The sequence below is a fragment of the Aegilops tauschii genome, chromosome 2 (assembly GCF_002575655.3).
Source record: "Aegilops tauschii subsp. strangulata cultivar AL8/78 chromosome 2, Aet v6.0, whole genome shotgun sequence".
Lineage (NCBI taxonomy): Eukaryota > Viridiplantae > Streptophyta > Magnoliopsida > Poales > Poaceae > Aegilops > Aegilops tauschii.
Genome location: NC_053036.3, coordinates 164,178,242 through 164,192,977, shown reverse-complemented (window position 1 = coordinate 164,192,977; position 14,736 = coordinate 164,178,242). Strand labels below are relative to the sequence as shown.

The following is a 14,736-nucleotide window of genomic DNA, read 5'->3' as shown; positions in this document are numbered from 1 at the left end:
GGCGCACTAGGTAGGGGTGCGCCGTAGCTTCCATTTCGTCGATCCGTCGCTCCGCCGTCTCCATGGCGGACGCTAGCCGCGCTCGGGCTGAGCGCCGGGCTTCCCTCACCGCCCGCGTTGCTCAGACGGCTCCCGTCGGTGGGCCACCTCGTCGTTCTCCGTCTCCCGCCACCAACGCCGCCACCGGCCCGGCGGGGAACGAGCAGCAAGCACTAGTAGAAAAAGGGTCAAATGTCAAGCACATTAGTGCCGGTTTGCTTTTGAGCCGGCACTAATGTGTGCATTAGTGCCGGTTCCAACAGCTAGCCAGCCGCTTTGATTAGTTCCGGTTCGTGGCCAACCTTTAGCACCGGTTCGTGCCACAGACCGGTACTAAAGTGAGTGGTGGCAGGATGTTGTCAGTCCGGGGCCCCTCCAGCACCTTTAGTACCGGTTCATGGCACGAACCGGTGCTAAAGGTCGTCCTACATAAGCCCTTCGTCCACCCGAGCTCGCTCTGTTCTTCCCCTTTCCCCTCTCCTCTCTGTTCTTCCCCTCTTCCTCCCGAGCTCATCACACATTTTGCCCAAAATTTGTCAAGATTTGAAGGCCCCCATCCATTCAAATGATCACAAAGGTTAGCAACTTTGTCCTTTCATCTCTCATTGCTAGATTAGCTCTTGCAATGCTTTGTATAGTGATTAATTTATGAGTTTAGTAATTTGGTAGAAAATATATGTGCTAGTATTTGATTTATATGCAATTTGTGGTCAAAACTAACACTTAGTTTGCATATGTAGGTGTGGTTTACTTAGTCCCTTCTAAATCTCCATCGTAACCACAGTCGATCGCCCGCACCGTTCCGTCGCCGGCACCACCTTGTGGTGAGCCTCTTGTTCATGAATGTTTTACATTACCAAATTGATGTTTGTGTGATTTGGATATATAGTTACTCGTATAATTATCTTACCCGTACGTTGTTTGTTATACATAGTGCCATGGTTTTGATATCCATCCCCGTCGGCCCTCGTCCTTGTTATGATTCGGATGTGGTATATTCTCTTTTAAAACTAGTTGTTGCATTTCGTGTTTATGACAAATTATGCCCATCAAGTTGACATAGATATTTTTGTCTAGGAGGTTTGTGAACCGGAAATTCCAACCGACCCTATTGTCGAGAGGTTAAATTTAGTTGAAAGAGAAAACGAGTATTTGAAAGAAAAATTGAAAAGAATTGAGGGGGAGAAGATGGAATTGGAGTTGCATGTTGCCGATGTCGTCGATGATCACAAGATCAATATGGAGAAAATGCGCTTGAAGATTCGAAAGATTAGAAAATATGCCATTGGTAGTGAGGCTTGGTATCATTATGCTGTTGGATCAATTGTTACCTTAGTTGCGATCTTGATCGCATTTGTTGTTGCATTTAAATTCTTTAGTTAGAGAGTTATTTGTTTGTTGCATTTAAGTCTTGTATGAACTTTATGTATGAACTTGTATTAATTTGGTCTATTCGGTGTTGTGTAATGAAGATGAGCCTACATTGGATGTACGATGACCGATGCTCTCCCGAGTTCATTAATGGCGTGCAAACTTTTCTTCTTGCGGCTGAGGCAAACAAGCGGGTGGATGGTTTTAGGCCTTGTCCATGTTTAGTCTGTAAGAATGATCACAATTACTCTACGTCAAGAACCATTCACGTCCACCTGTTTAAGTCCGGTTTCATTCCCCACTATAATGTTTGGACCAAGCATGGAGAAAGAGGGGTTATGATGGAAGACAATGAAGAAGAAGAGGACGACGACAACTATCCTGGCCATGGGTTCCCTGAATACGATGATACAACAATGGGGGAAGAAGCTGAGCCGGCAATGCGGGAAGAAGCTGAAGAAGACGCATCAGATGAGCCCGCTGATGATCTAGGTCGGGCCATTGCCGATGCCCGGTGCCCGCGGCGGGATCCACCATGCCAGGTGCCCGCGCGCGAAGAGAGGAGCTGCCAAGAAATCCCTCGGCCGCGGGGAGCTGCACCTGCGCTCCCCGCACCGCCTCGTCAAGACCGCGCGCCACCTGTGGTGGCGGCGCGTGGACCTCATCAAGACCAAGCCCCACCTCTGAGGCGGGCCCCGGCGACCACGGCCGGCTGCCGCGCCTTCACCCCCGTGCTGCGTAGCGTCGCTTGGCCGGGCAAGTTCAAGCCGGATCTGCCCCCTCGCTACGATGGCACCGCCGACCCCGCGGAGTTCCTGCAGCTCTACGAGCTGAGCATCGAAGAGGCCAATGGCGATGAGAAAGTCATGGCGAACTGGTTTCCCATGCCTCTCAAAGATGGTGCCCGCTCCTGGCTCCTAAACCTTAGCACGGCTCGATCTCCTCCTGGGATGAGATGCGCGACCGCTTCGTCGCCAACTTCCAGGGCACCCGTGACCGCCCGCCGGCCGTGGACAACCTTTGCCGCATCAAGCAACAACCAGGAGAGACCCTCCAGAAGTACATCCAGCGCTTCAACAACACTCGCCTCAAGATCCCCAAGGTCCCGGACGAGGCCATCATCTCTGCGTTCTCCGATGGCGTCCGTGATGTCAAGATGAAGGAAGAGCTCACAATCCACGAGGAGTTCTGCATGTCTCAGGAGCTGTTCAACCTAGCGACCAAGTGCGCAAGAGCTGAGGAGGGGAGCCTTTCCCTCCTCGAGCTGCCAGCCGTGGGCGGAGAGGAGAAGAAGGCCAAGGCCAAGGACGTGAAGCGCAAGGAAGCGGCCGTGCTCGTAGCGGAGCCCGACACCAAGCGGGGCAGAGATCAGCCCGATTCATCCAAGAACAGCTGGCCATTCTGCGCCTTCCACAACCTGAACACCCACAATACCAGTGACTGCCAAAAGCTCAGAGCCATCCGTGAAGGACGCTTCGGTCGACGCCCCGAGCGCAGCGACTGTGGCTACGGCCGAGGGGGAGGACGTGGTGGCGGACGCTAGGACGACTGTGGCCCACGTCAGGAGTGGCGCGACCGTCCTCGCGAGGACCGCTGGCAGGATCATCCTCGCGAGTGCGCCTGGAGAGACCAGCCTCGTGAGGACCGTCCTCAGGGCAACGCCGGTCTTCCCCCGCTGCCACCACCGGCAAGAAGGAACGACGACCACCATCAAGACGAGGGGGCTGGGGGCTTCCAGGAGCCGCGTGCTATCGCCTGCATCTTGGGCGGAGCTCAGGCCCCAGCCTCGCAGCGCATCTTCAAACAGTTCGCTCATGAAGTGAACGCGGTGCTCCCCAAGCTCGAGGCCACGTGTCCGCTCAGGTGGTCCCAGTGCGCCATCACCTTCAACTCGGCAGATCAGCTCAAGTGCGCAGCCACCGCTGGCGCCCTCCCAATGCTTTGTTCACCAGTCATCAGCAACGTACATGTCACCAAGACCCTCATCGACAGCGGCGCGGGGCTCAATGTCATGTCCGTCGACACTTTCGACAACCTCCAAGTGCCATACGAGGAACTTCAGCCTACCAAGCCTTTCTCAGGGGTGACCGACGGTTCCACCACACCGATTGGGCAGGTCCGCCTCCCTGTCACCTTTGGGGAACGCAGGAACTGCCGCACCGAGCTCATCGACTTCGACGTCGCGCACATCCGTCTTCCGTGCAACGCCATCCTCGGGTATCCAACCCTGGCCAAGTTCATGGCCGTCACCCACCACGGCTACAACGTCCTCAAGATGCCAGGAAGCGGCGGAATCATGACGGTCCCATGTGAAGAAAGAGATGCGGTGTGCTCCCTCGAGCGCCTCTTCCATGCTGCAGCAATCGACGACCCCGACAGGAGAAGTGAGGGCCCTCCGGAGGCCATCCCCAGGAAGAAGCAGCTGCGCCGTGCAGGATCTCAGGAGGGTGGCGATGCAGCTGGAGCCTCGTCAGGATCAGCGCCCGCTCCAGGGGCGCCTCCCTCCATTGCATAGGAAGGCGCGCCCGGCGCCCTCCTCGGGCAGGGTTCGGGGGCTTTCTTCTGGAAGGCCTCGGATCTTGCCCACATCATGAGGGAGGCGCTTGGGCACCACTTGGAGGCGTGCTTCGCAGCACGTTTCCCTCAAGAGACCACAGGAAAGGGAGCGCCCACCGCTCAGGAGTTCATCACCGAGACCACTCAGGAACTGCAAGACGCAAGGGCCACGCGCGGCGATCGCCCCTCACAAGGCGCAGCTCCTCATCCAGGCGAGGATGTCGGGCTGCGCGTCTGCATCGACATCCCAGGGCTCAGCAGGTCCACATCTCATGAGCTTTTCTGGCCTCCGCGTGTGGGTCGTTGCGAGGGCCCACCGCACAGCTACGTTCGCATGCTCTTAGGCTTGCCGAGCGTGGCGTTAGCCTATAAGCGCAACATGCGGCGCATAATGGCGACTCAGGAGGCCAGGTACCACGCCGTCCTGGCGGAGATGGAGATGGTCCTCAGGGAACCACCTGAGCCCCCAGAGCCTCCCGAGGCTCAGGGCCCCGGTGGCTCATGAGGAGCCATTCCTTCGACGCACGCCTTCAGCTGCACCAACTCTTCTTCGTCGACAGAACCAAGTGACATTTTCCAAGCTCGTTTAGCTGGGAGCGCCCCTCGGGCTGCATTATTCCCAGGCCACATGGGTCCGCCCCTGTGGCATGTATCCCTTTTGCTTATGTCTTTAGCTTACCTTGTCGGGGGCGCCCCTCGGGCTCGATTATCCCCAAGCCGCTCGGGCCTGACCTAGTGGCATGTATCTTTATGCATTTACCCAAGTTGATTTGCCCTCCATGCTTAATCTACCTATGATATTCACCTGCTCGATCGCCACCCGCTACGGGTCCATTCGCCTCGTGCAATTTGCTTGCGGTTAAAAGGGGGGCTCCTGAGCATCGCGACTCAGGAGCTCTTACTGGCTCTCCAGCCCTCACCCCCTGGCCTTGACCACGGCATCGTGACCTGGCATACACCAGCGGCGGCTGAGCTCGCTCGAGGGCCGGGACCTGAGGACGTAGAGTGCTTGCACCTAGCCGCGTTGCAGGAACATACAACCATCAAGACTCAAGACCAGGCGCAACCCGCCTTGAGGTAGGGCCTCGTGAGTCCCGCGCTGGCTCACGAGTGCCCAGATACACCTCGCAGCCCCGCCATGCAAGCCACGTATCAGGGCGAGGCTGTACACGCCCCGGGGGATCCTCCCGGAGGGCCCCCCCTCCCACGCACAAGTGGAAGCTGAGGGAGTCCTGGATTAGGGGGTCCTCGGACGGCCGGACTATATACTTTAGCCGGACTGTTGGACTATGAAGATACAAGATTGAAGACTTCGTCCCGTGTCCGGATGGGACTCTCCTTGGCGTGGAAGGCAAGCTTGGCAATACGGATATGTAGATCTCCTCCCTTGTAACCGACTCTGTGTAACCCTAGCCCCCTCCGGTGTCTATATAAACCGGAGGGTTTAGTCCGTAGGACAACAACAATCATACCATATGCTAGCTTCTAGGGTTTAGCCTCTACGATCTCGTGGTAGATCAACTCTTGTAATACTCATATCATCAAGATCAATCAAGCAGGAAGTAGGGTATTACCTCCATCGAGAGGGCCTGAACCTGGGTAAACATTGTGTCCCCCGCCTCCTGTTACCATCCTCCTTAGACGCACAGTTTGGGACCCCCTACCCGAGATCCGCCGGTTTTGACACCGACATTCCGGGCAACCGCCGTTAAGCTATATGGGCCTAATGGGCCAAGAGTTGGACAGACCAGCCCCAAAAGGGGCTGGTGCGCCCACTATGGGCTGAATAGGAGGAGAAGGAAAGGAAGGGAAGGGAGAAGGAAAGGGGAGGATTCGGCCTCCCCCTTTTCTTCCCCTCCTCCATCTCTTTCATTCCCCCTCTGATGGATATGGAAGGGGGGAGGCCGACTTGGAGGAGGCTCCCAAGTAGGATTACTCCGGCCCTCAATCCAGAACAAATTGCACCATCTGAGGACGGGTGGATAGACCACGCCACGGAGGCCGCACTCTCAGTGGCGATAGAGCCGAATACTGACTCCACCTCCTACGAGAGCCGTGTTGCTGAACCATTGGATTCGTCCCCGGCCACGGGCTCCGAGCCGCCTGCGTCTGTGCCTATCGAATCCGATTGGGCACCGATCATGGAGTTTACCTCCGCGGATATCTTTCAGCACTCGCCTTTTGGCGATGTGCTAAATTCATTAAGGTCTCTCTTCTTGTCAGGAGAACCTTGGCCGAACTATGTCCGGCTAGAATGGGATGCGGACGACGAAGAAATTCGCTCCCCACCCACCACCCACTTAATAGCCACTGTCGATGATTTAACCGACATGCTCGACTTCGACTCCGAAGACATCGACGGTATGGACGACGATGCAGGAGACGAGCAGGAACCACCGCCTACAAGGCGCTGGACAGCCACCTCATCATATGATATATACATGGTGGATACCCCCAAAGAAGGCGATTGCGATAAGACAGCGGAGGATGTCCCCTCCAAGAAGCAACCCAAGCACCGACGTCAGCGGCGCCGCTCTATGTCCCGCCATAGCAAAAGTAGCGATACCGGCGATAGAGACAATAACACTACGGATAGTGCCGAAGACGACGACAATCCCCTCCAGCCAGATTTAGAGCGGGAGGATGAACAAGATAGCCCTCCAGAACAGGCAGCAGACGAAGAAACGGAGGATGACAATTACATGCCTCTCTCCGAAGACGAGGTGAGCCTCGGTGACGAAGAATTTATCGTGCCTGAGGATCCCGTCGAGCAGGAGCGCTTCAAGCACCGGCTTATAGCCACAGCAAATAGCCTGAAGAAAAAGCAACAACAGCTTCGAGCTGATCAAGATCTGCTAGCGGATAGATGGACCGAAGTCCTTGCGGCCGAGGAACACGAACTCGAACGCCCCTCCAAGAGTTACCCAAAGCGCAGGTTGCTACTGTTGGAAATATGCCAAAGAGGCAATAATAAAATGGTTATTATTGTATTTCCTTGTTCATGATGATTGTCTATTGTTCATGCTATAATTGTATTAACTGGAAACCGTAATACATGTGTGAATACATAGACCACAACATGTCCCTAGTAAGCCTCTAGTTGACTAGCTCGTTGATCAATAGATGGTTATGGTTTCCTGACCATGGACATTGGATGTCATTGATAACGGGATCACATCATTGGGAGAATGATGTGATGGACAAGACCCAATCCTAAGCATAGCACAAGATCGTGTAGTTCGTTTGCTAAGAGCTTTTCTAATGTCAAGTATCGTTTCCTTAGACCATGAGATTGTGCAACTCCCGGATACCGTAGGAATGCTTTGGGTGTACCAAACGTCACAACGTAACTGGGTGGCTATAAAGGTGCATTACAGGTATCTCCGAAAGTGTATGTTGGGTTGGCACGAATCGAGACTGGGATTTGTCACTCCGTATGACGGAGAGGTATCTCTAGGCCCACTCGGTAATGCATCATCATAATGAGCTCAATGTGACTAAGTAGTTAGTCACGGGATCATGCATTACGGAACGAGTAAAGTGACTTGCCGGTAACGAGATTGAACGAGGTATTGGGATACCGACGATCGAATCTCGGGCAAGTAACATACCGATTGACAAAGGGAATTGTATACGGGATTGATTGAATCCCCGACATCGTGGTTCATCCGATGAGATCATCATGGAACATGTGGGAGCCAATATGGGTATCCAGATCCCGCTATTGGTTATTAGCCGGAGAGATGTCTCGATCATGCCTGCATGGTTCCCGAACCCGTAGGGTCTACACACTTAAGGTTCGGTGATGCTAGAGTTGTTATGGGAAATAGTATGTGGTTACCGAAGGTTGTTCGGAGTCCCGGATAGGATCCCGGACGTCACGAGGAGTTCCGGAATGGTCCGGAGGTAAAGATTTATATATGGGAAGTCATCACACGGTCACCGGAAGTATTCGGGGGTATGCCGGTATTGTACCGGGGCCACCGAAGGGGTTCCGGGGGTCCACCGGGAGGGTCCACCTGCCCCGGAGGGCCTTATGGGCTGTAGGTGGAAGGGAACCAGCCCTTGGTGGGCTGGCGCCAACCCCCCCAGGGCCCATGCGCCTAGGGTTTGGGGGAAACCCTAATGGGGGCGCCCCCCCTTGCTTGGGGGGCAAGCCACCTTCCCCTGGCCGCCGCCCCTCCCACCAGATGGGATCTGAGGGGGCCGGCCCCCCTCTCCCTTGCCCCTATATATAGTGGAGGGGTGGGAGGGCAGCCATACCTTTCCGTTGGCGCAGCCCCTTCCTCCTCATACAACTCCTTCTCCTCTGTAGTGCTTGGCGAAGCCCTGCCGGAGAACCACGAGCTCCATTGCCACCACGCCGTCGTGCTGCTGGAGTTCTCCCTCAACTTCTCCTCTCCCCTTGCTGGATCAAGAAGGAGGAGACGTCCCCGAGCTGTACGTGTGTTGAACGCCGAGGCGCCGTCCGTTCGGCGCTAGATTGGATCTTCCGCGAGTTGAATCGCCGCGAGTACGACTCCATCAACCGCGTTCTTCTAACGCTTCCGCTTAGCGATCTTCAAGGGTATGAAGATGCACTCCCTCTCTCTCGTTGCTAGCATCTCCTAGATTGATCTTGGTGACACGTAGGAAAATTTTGAATTATTGCTACGTTCCCCAACAGTGGCATCATGAGCTAGGTCTATGCGTAGATTCTATGCACGAGTAGAACACAAAGTAGTTGTGGGCGATGATTGTTCAATTTGCTTACTATTACTAGTCTTATCTTGATTCGGCGGCATTGTGGGATGAAGCGGCCCGGACCGACCTTACACGTACTCTTACGTGAGACAGGTTCCTCCGACTGACATGCACTTGATGCATAAGGTGGCTAGCGGGTGTCTGTCTCTCCCACTTTAGTCGGATCGGATTCGATGAAGAGGGTCCTTATGAAGGGTAAATAGCAATTGGCATATCACCGTTGTGGTTTTGCGTAGGTAAGAAACGTTCTTGCTAGAAACCCATAGCAGCCACGTAAAACATGCAACAACAATTAGAGGACGTCTAACTTGTTTTTGCAGGGTTTGCTATGTGATGTGATATGGCCAAAAGGATGTGATGAATTATATATATGTGATGTATGAGATTGATCATGTTCTTGTAATAGGAATCACGACTTGCATGTCGATGAGTATGACAACCGGCAGGAGCCATAGGAGTTGTCTTAATTTATTGTATGACCTGCGTGTCAATGAAAAACGCCATGTAATTACTTTACTTTATTGCTAACCGTTAGCCATAGTAGTAGAAGTAATAGTTGGCGAGACAACTTCATGAAGACACGATGATGGAGATCATGGTGTCATGCCGGGGACGAAGGTGATCAAGTCGCGCCTCGAAGATGGAGATCAAAAGGCGCAAGATGATATTGGCCATATCATGTCACTTTATGATTTGCATGTGATGTTTTTCATGTTTACATCTTATTTGCTTAGAACGACGGTAGCATAACTAAGATGATCCCTCACTAAAATTTCAAGAGATGTGTTCCCCCTAACTGTGCACCGTTGCGAAGGTTCGTTGTTTCGAAGCACCACGTGATGATCGGGTGTGATAGATTCTAACGTTCGCATACAACGGGTGTAAGCCAGATTTACACATGCGAAACACTTAGGTTGACTTGACGAGCCTAGCATGTACAGACATGGCCTCGGAACACAAGAGACCGAAAGGTCGAACATGAGTCGTATGGAAGATACGATCAACATGAAGATGTTCACCGATGATGACTAGTCCGTCTCACGTGATGATCGGACACGGCCTAGTTGACTCGGATCATGTTTCACTTAGATGACTAGAGGGATGTCTATCTGAGTGGGAGTTCATTAAATAATTAGATGAACTTAATTATCATGAACATAGTCAAAAGGTCTTTGCAAATTATGTCGTAGCTTAGGCTTTAGTTCTACTATTTAAGATATGTTCCTAGAGAAAATTTAGTTGAAAGTTGATAGTAGCAATTATGCGGACTGGGTCCGTAAACTGAGGATTGTCCTCATTGCTGCACAGAAGGCTTATGTCCTTAATGCACCGCTCGGTGTGCTGAACCTCGAGCGTCGTTTGTGGATGTTGCGAACATCTGACATACACGTTTTGATGACTACGTGATAGTTCAGTGCGTAATGTTGAACGGTTTAGAATTGAGGCACCGAAGACATTTTGAAACGTCGCGGAACATATGAGATGTTCCAAGAGCTGAAATTGGGATTTTAGGCTCGTGCCCACATCAAGAGGTATGACACCTCTGACAAGTTTCTTAAGCCTGCAAACTAAGGGAGAAAAGCCCAACCGTTGAGCATGTGCTTAGATTGTCTGAGTATTACAATCGCTTGAATCGAGTGGGAGTTAATCTTCCAGATGAGATAGTGATGGTTCTCCAAAGTCACTGCCACCAAGCTACTAGAGCTTCGTGATGAACTATAACAAATCAGGGATAGATATGATGATCCTTGAGCTATTCGCGATGTTTGACACCACAAAAGTAGAAATCAAGTAGGAGCATCAATTGTTGATGGTTAGTAAAACCACTAGTTTCAAGAAGGGCAAGGGAAATAAGGGATACTTCATGAAACGGCAAATCAGTTGCTGCTCTAGTGAAGAAACCCAAGGTTGAACCCAAACCCGTGACTAAGTGCTTCTGTAATGAGGGGAACGGTCACCGAAGCAGAACTACCCTAGATACTTGGTAGATGAGAAGGTAGGCAAGGTCGACAGAAGTATATTGGATATACATTATATTAATGTGTACTTTACTAGTACTCCTAGTAGCACCAGGGTATTAGATACCGGTTCGGTTGCTAAGTGTTGGTAACTCGAAATAAAAGCTGCGGAATAAACGGAGACTAGCTAAAGATGAGATGACGATATGTGTTGGAAGTATTTCCAAGGTTGAGGTGATCAAGCATCGCATGCTCCCTCTACCATCGAGATTGGTGTTAAACCTAAATAATTGTTATTTGGTGTTTGCGTTGAGCATAGACATGATTGGATTATGTTTATCGCAATACGGTTATTCATTTAAGGAGAATAATGGTTACTCTGTTTATTTGAATAACACCTTCAATGGTCTTGCACCTAAAATGAATGGTTTATTGAATCTCGATCGTAGTGATACACATGTTCATGCCAAAAGATATAAGATAGTAATGATAGTGCCACATACTTGTGGCACTGCCATTTGAGTCATATTGGTATAAAACACATGAAGAAGCTCCATGTTGATGGATCTTTGGACTCACTCGTGTTTGAAAAGATTGAGGCATGCGAACCATGTCTATTGGTAGATATGCATGAAGAAACTCCATACAGATGGATCGTTTGGACTCACTTGATTTTGAATCACTTGAGACATGCAAATCATAACACATGGGCAAGATGACTGAAAGGCCTCGTTTTCAGTAAGATGGAACAAGAAAGCAACTTGTTGGAAGTAATACATTTTGATGTGCGAAGTCCAATGAGTGCTGAGGCATGCAGTGGATATCGTCATGTTCTTACTTCACAGATGATTTGAGTAGATGCTGAGTATATTTACTTGATGAAATATAAGTCTGAATTATTGAAAGGTTCAAGTAATTTCAGAGTGAAGTTGAAGATCGTCGTGACAAGAGGATAAAATGTCTGTGATATGATCATAGAGATGAATATCTGAGTTACGAGTTTAGCACACAATTAAGACATTGTGGAAATTGTTTCACAACTAATACCGCCTGGAACACCATAGTGTGATGGTGTGTCCGAACATCATAACTACACCCTATTGGATATGGTGCATACCATGATGTCTCTTATCGAATTACAACAATTGTTTATGGGCTAGGCATTAGAGACAACCGCATTCACTTTAAATAGGGCACCACGCAATTCCGTTGAGACGACACCGTATGAACTATGGTTTAGAGAAACCTAAGCTGTCGTTTCTTAAAAGTTTGGGGTTGCGACGCTTATGTGAAAAGGTTTCAGGCTGATAAGCTCGAACCCAAAGCGGATAAATGCATCTTCATAGAATACCCAAAACAGTTGGGTATACCTCTTATTTCAGATCTGGAAGCAAAAGTGATTGTTCCTAGAAACGGGTCCTTTTTGGAGGAAAAGTTTCTCTCGAAAGAATTGAGTGGGAGGATGGTGGAGACTTGATGAGGTTATTGAACCGTCACTTCAACTAGTGTGTAGCAGGGCACAAGAAGTTGTTCCTGTGGCACCTACACCAATTGAAGTGGAAGCTTATGATAGTGATCAGGAAACTTCGGATCAAGTCACTACCAAACCTCGTAGGACGACAAGGATGCGTACTACTTTAGAGTGGTACGTAATCCTGTCTTGGAAGTCATGTTGCTACACAACAATGAACCTACGAGCTATGGAGAAGCGATGGTGGGCCCAGATTCCGACGAATGGGTCGAGGCCATAAAACCGAGAGGATCCATGTATGAAAACAAAGTATAGACTTTGAAAGAACTACTTGATGGTCGTAAGGCTGTTGGGTACACATGGATTTTAAAGGGAAGACAGACAATGATGGTAAGTATCACCATTAAGAAAGCTCGACTGGTCGTTAAGATGTTTTCCGACATGTTCAAGGAGTTGACTACGATGAGATTTTCTCACTTGTAGTGATGCTAAGAGTCTGTTGGAACTATATTAGCAGTTACTGCATTATTTATGAAATATTGCAGATAGGATGTCAAAACATTGTTTCCTCGACGATTTTCTTGAGGAAAGGTTGTACGTGATACAACCAGATGGTTTTGTCAATCCTGAAAGATGCTAACAAGTATGCAAAGCTCCAGCAATCCTTCTAAGGACTGGAGTAAGCATCTCGGAGTTGGAATGTACGCTTTGATGAGATGATCAAAGATTTTGGGTTTATACAAAGTTTATGAGAAACTTATATTTCCAAAGAAGTGAGTGGGAGGACTATAGAATTTTTGATGAGTATATGTTGTTAACGTATTGTTGATCAGAAATGATGTAGAATTTCTGGAAAGCATACAGGGTTATTTGAAAAGTGTTTTTCAATGGAAAACCTGGATTAAGCTACTTGAACATTGAGCATCAAGATCTATAAGGATAGATAAAAAATGCTCAATAGTACTTTCAAATGAATACATACCGTGACAAGATTTTGAAGGAGTTCAAAATAGATCAGCAAAGAAGGAGTTCTTGGCTGTGTTACAAGGTGTGAGTATTGAGTAAGACTCAAGACCTGACCACGGGAGAAGAGAGAGAAAGGATGAAGGTCGTCCCCTATGATTTAGACGTAGGCTCTACAATATGCTATGCTGTGTACCGCACCTGAAGTGTGCCTTGCCATGAGTTAGTCAAGGGGTACAATAGTGATCCAGGAATGGATCACATGATAGCGGTCGAACTTATCCTTAGTAACTAGTGGACTAAGGAATTTTCTCGATTATGGAGGTGGTAAAAGAGTTCGTCGTAAAGGGTTACGACGATGCAAACTTTGACACTAATCCGGATGACTCTGAGTAGTAAACCGGATTCATATAGTAGAGCAGTTATTTGGAACAGCTCCAAGTAGCGCGTGGTAGCTGCATGTACAAGATGACATAGAGATTTGTAAAGCACACACGGATCTGAATGTTGCAGACTCGTTGACTAAAACCTCTCTCGTAAACTCTTGGGTATTAGTCACATGGCGATGTGAACTTTGAGTGTTAATCACATGGTGATGTAAACTAGATTATTGACTCTAGTGCAAGTGGGAGACTGTTGGAAATATGCCCTAGAGGCGATAATAAAATGGTTATTATTGTATTTCCTTGTTTATGATGATTGTCTATTGTTCATGCTATAATTGTATTAACTGGAAACCGTAATACATGTGTGAATACATAGACCACAACATGTCCCTAGTAAGCCTCTAGTTGACTAGCTCGTTGATCAATAGATGGTTATGGTTTCCTGACCATGGACATTGGATGTCATTGATAACGGGATCACATCATTGGGAGAATGATGTGATGGACAAGACCCAATCCTAAGCATAGCACAAGATCGTGTAGTTCGTTTGCTAAGAGCTTTTCTAATGTCAAGTATCGTTTCCTTAGACCATGAGATTGTGCAACTCCCGGATACCGTAGGAATGCTTTGGGTGTACCAAACGTCACAACGTAACTGGGTGGCTATAAAGGTGCATTACAGGTATCTCCGAAAGTGTATGTTGGGTTGGCACGAATCGAGACTGGGATTTGTCACTCCGTATGACGGAGAGGTATCTCTGGGCCCACTCGGTAATGCATCATCATAATGAGCTCAATGTGACTAAGTAGTTAGTCACGGGATCATGCATTATGGAACGAGTAAAGTGACTTGCCGGTAACGAGATTGAACGAGGTATTGGGATACCGACGATCGAATCTCGGGCAAGTAACATACCGATTGACAAAGGGAATTGTATACGGGATTGATTGAATCCCCGACATCGTGGTTCATCCGATGAGATCATCGTGGAACATGTGGGAGCCAATATGGGTATCCAGATCCCGCTATTGGTTATTAGCCGGAGAGATGTCTCGGTCATGCCTGCATGGTTCCCGAACCCGTAGGGTCTACACACTTAAGGTTCGGTGACGCTAGAGTTGTTATGGGAAATAGTATGTGGTTACCGAAGGTTGTTCGGAGTCCCGGATAGGATCCCGGACGTCACGAGGAGTTCCGGAATGGTCCGGAGGTAAAGATTTATATATGGGAAGTCATCACACGGTCACC

General features: G+C 49.6%; 1 long non-coding RNA gene across 1 annotated transcript; it reads left to right on the top strand.

Moving 5' to 3' along the window:
* Positions 1 to 561: 561 nt before the first annotated feature.
* LOC141041982 (uncharacterized) lies at positions 562 to 1,290 on the top strand. The gene is made up of 3 exons (XR_012203791.1): positions 562 to 863; positions 974 to 1,031; positions 1,117 to 1,290. It is a non-coding gene; the product is annotated as an uncharacterized lncRNA (long non-coding RNA).
* Positions 1,291 to 14,736: the final 13,446 nt, after the last annotated feature.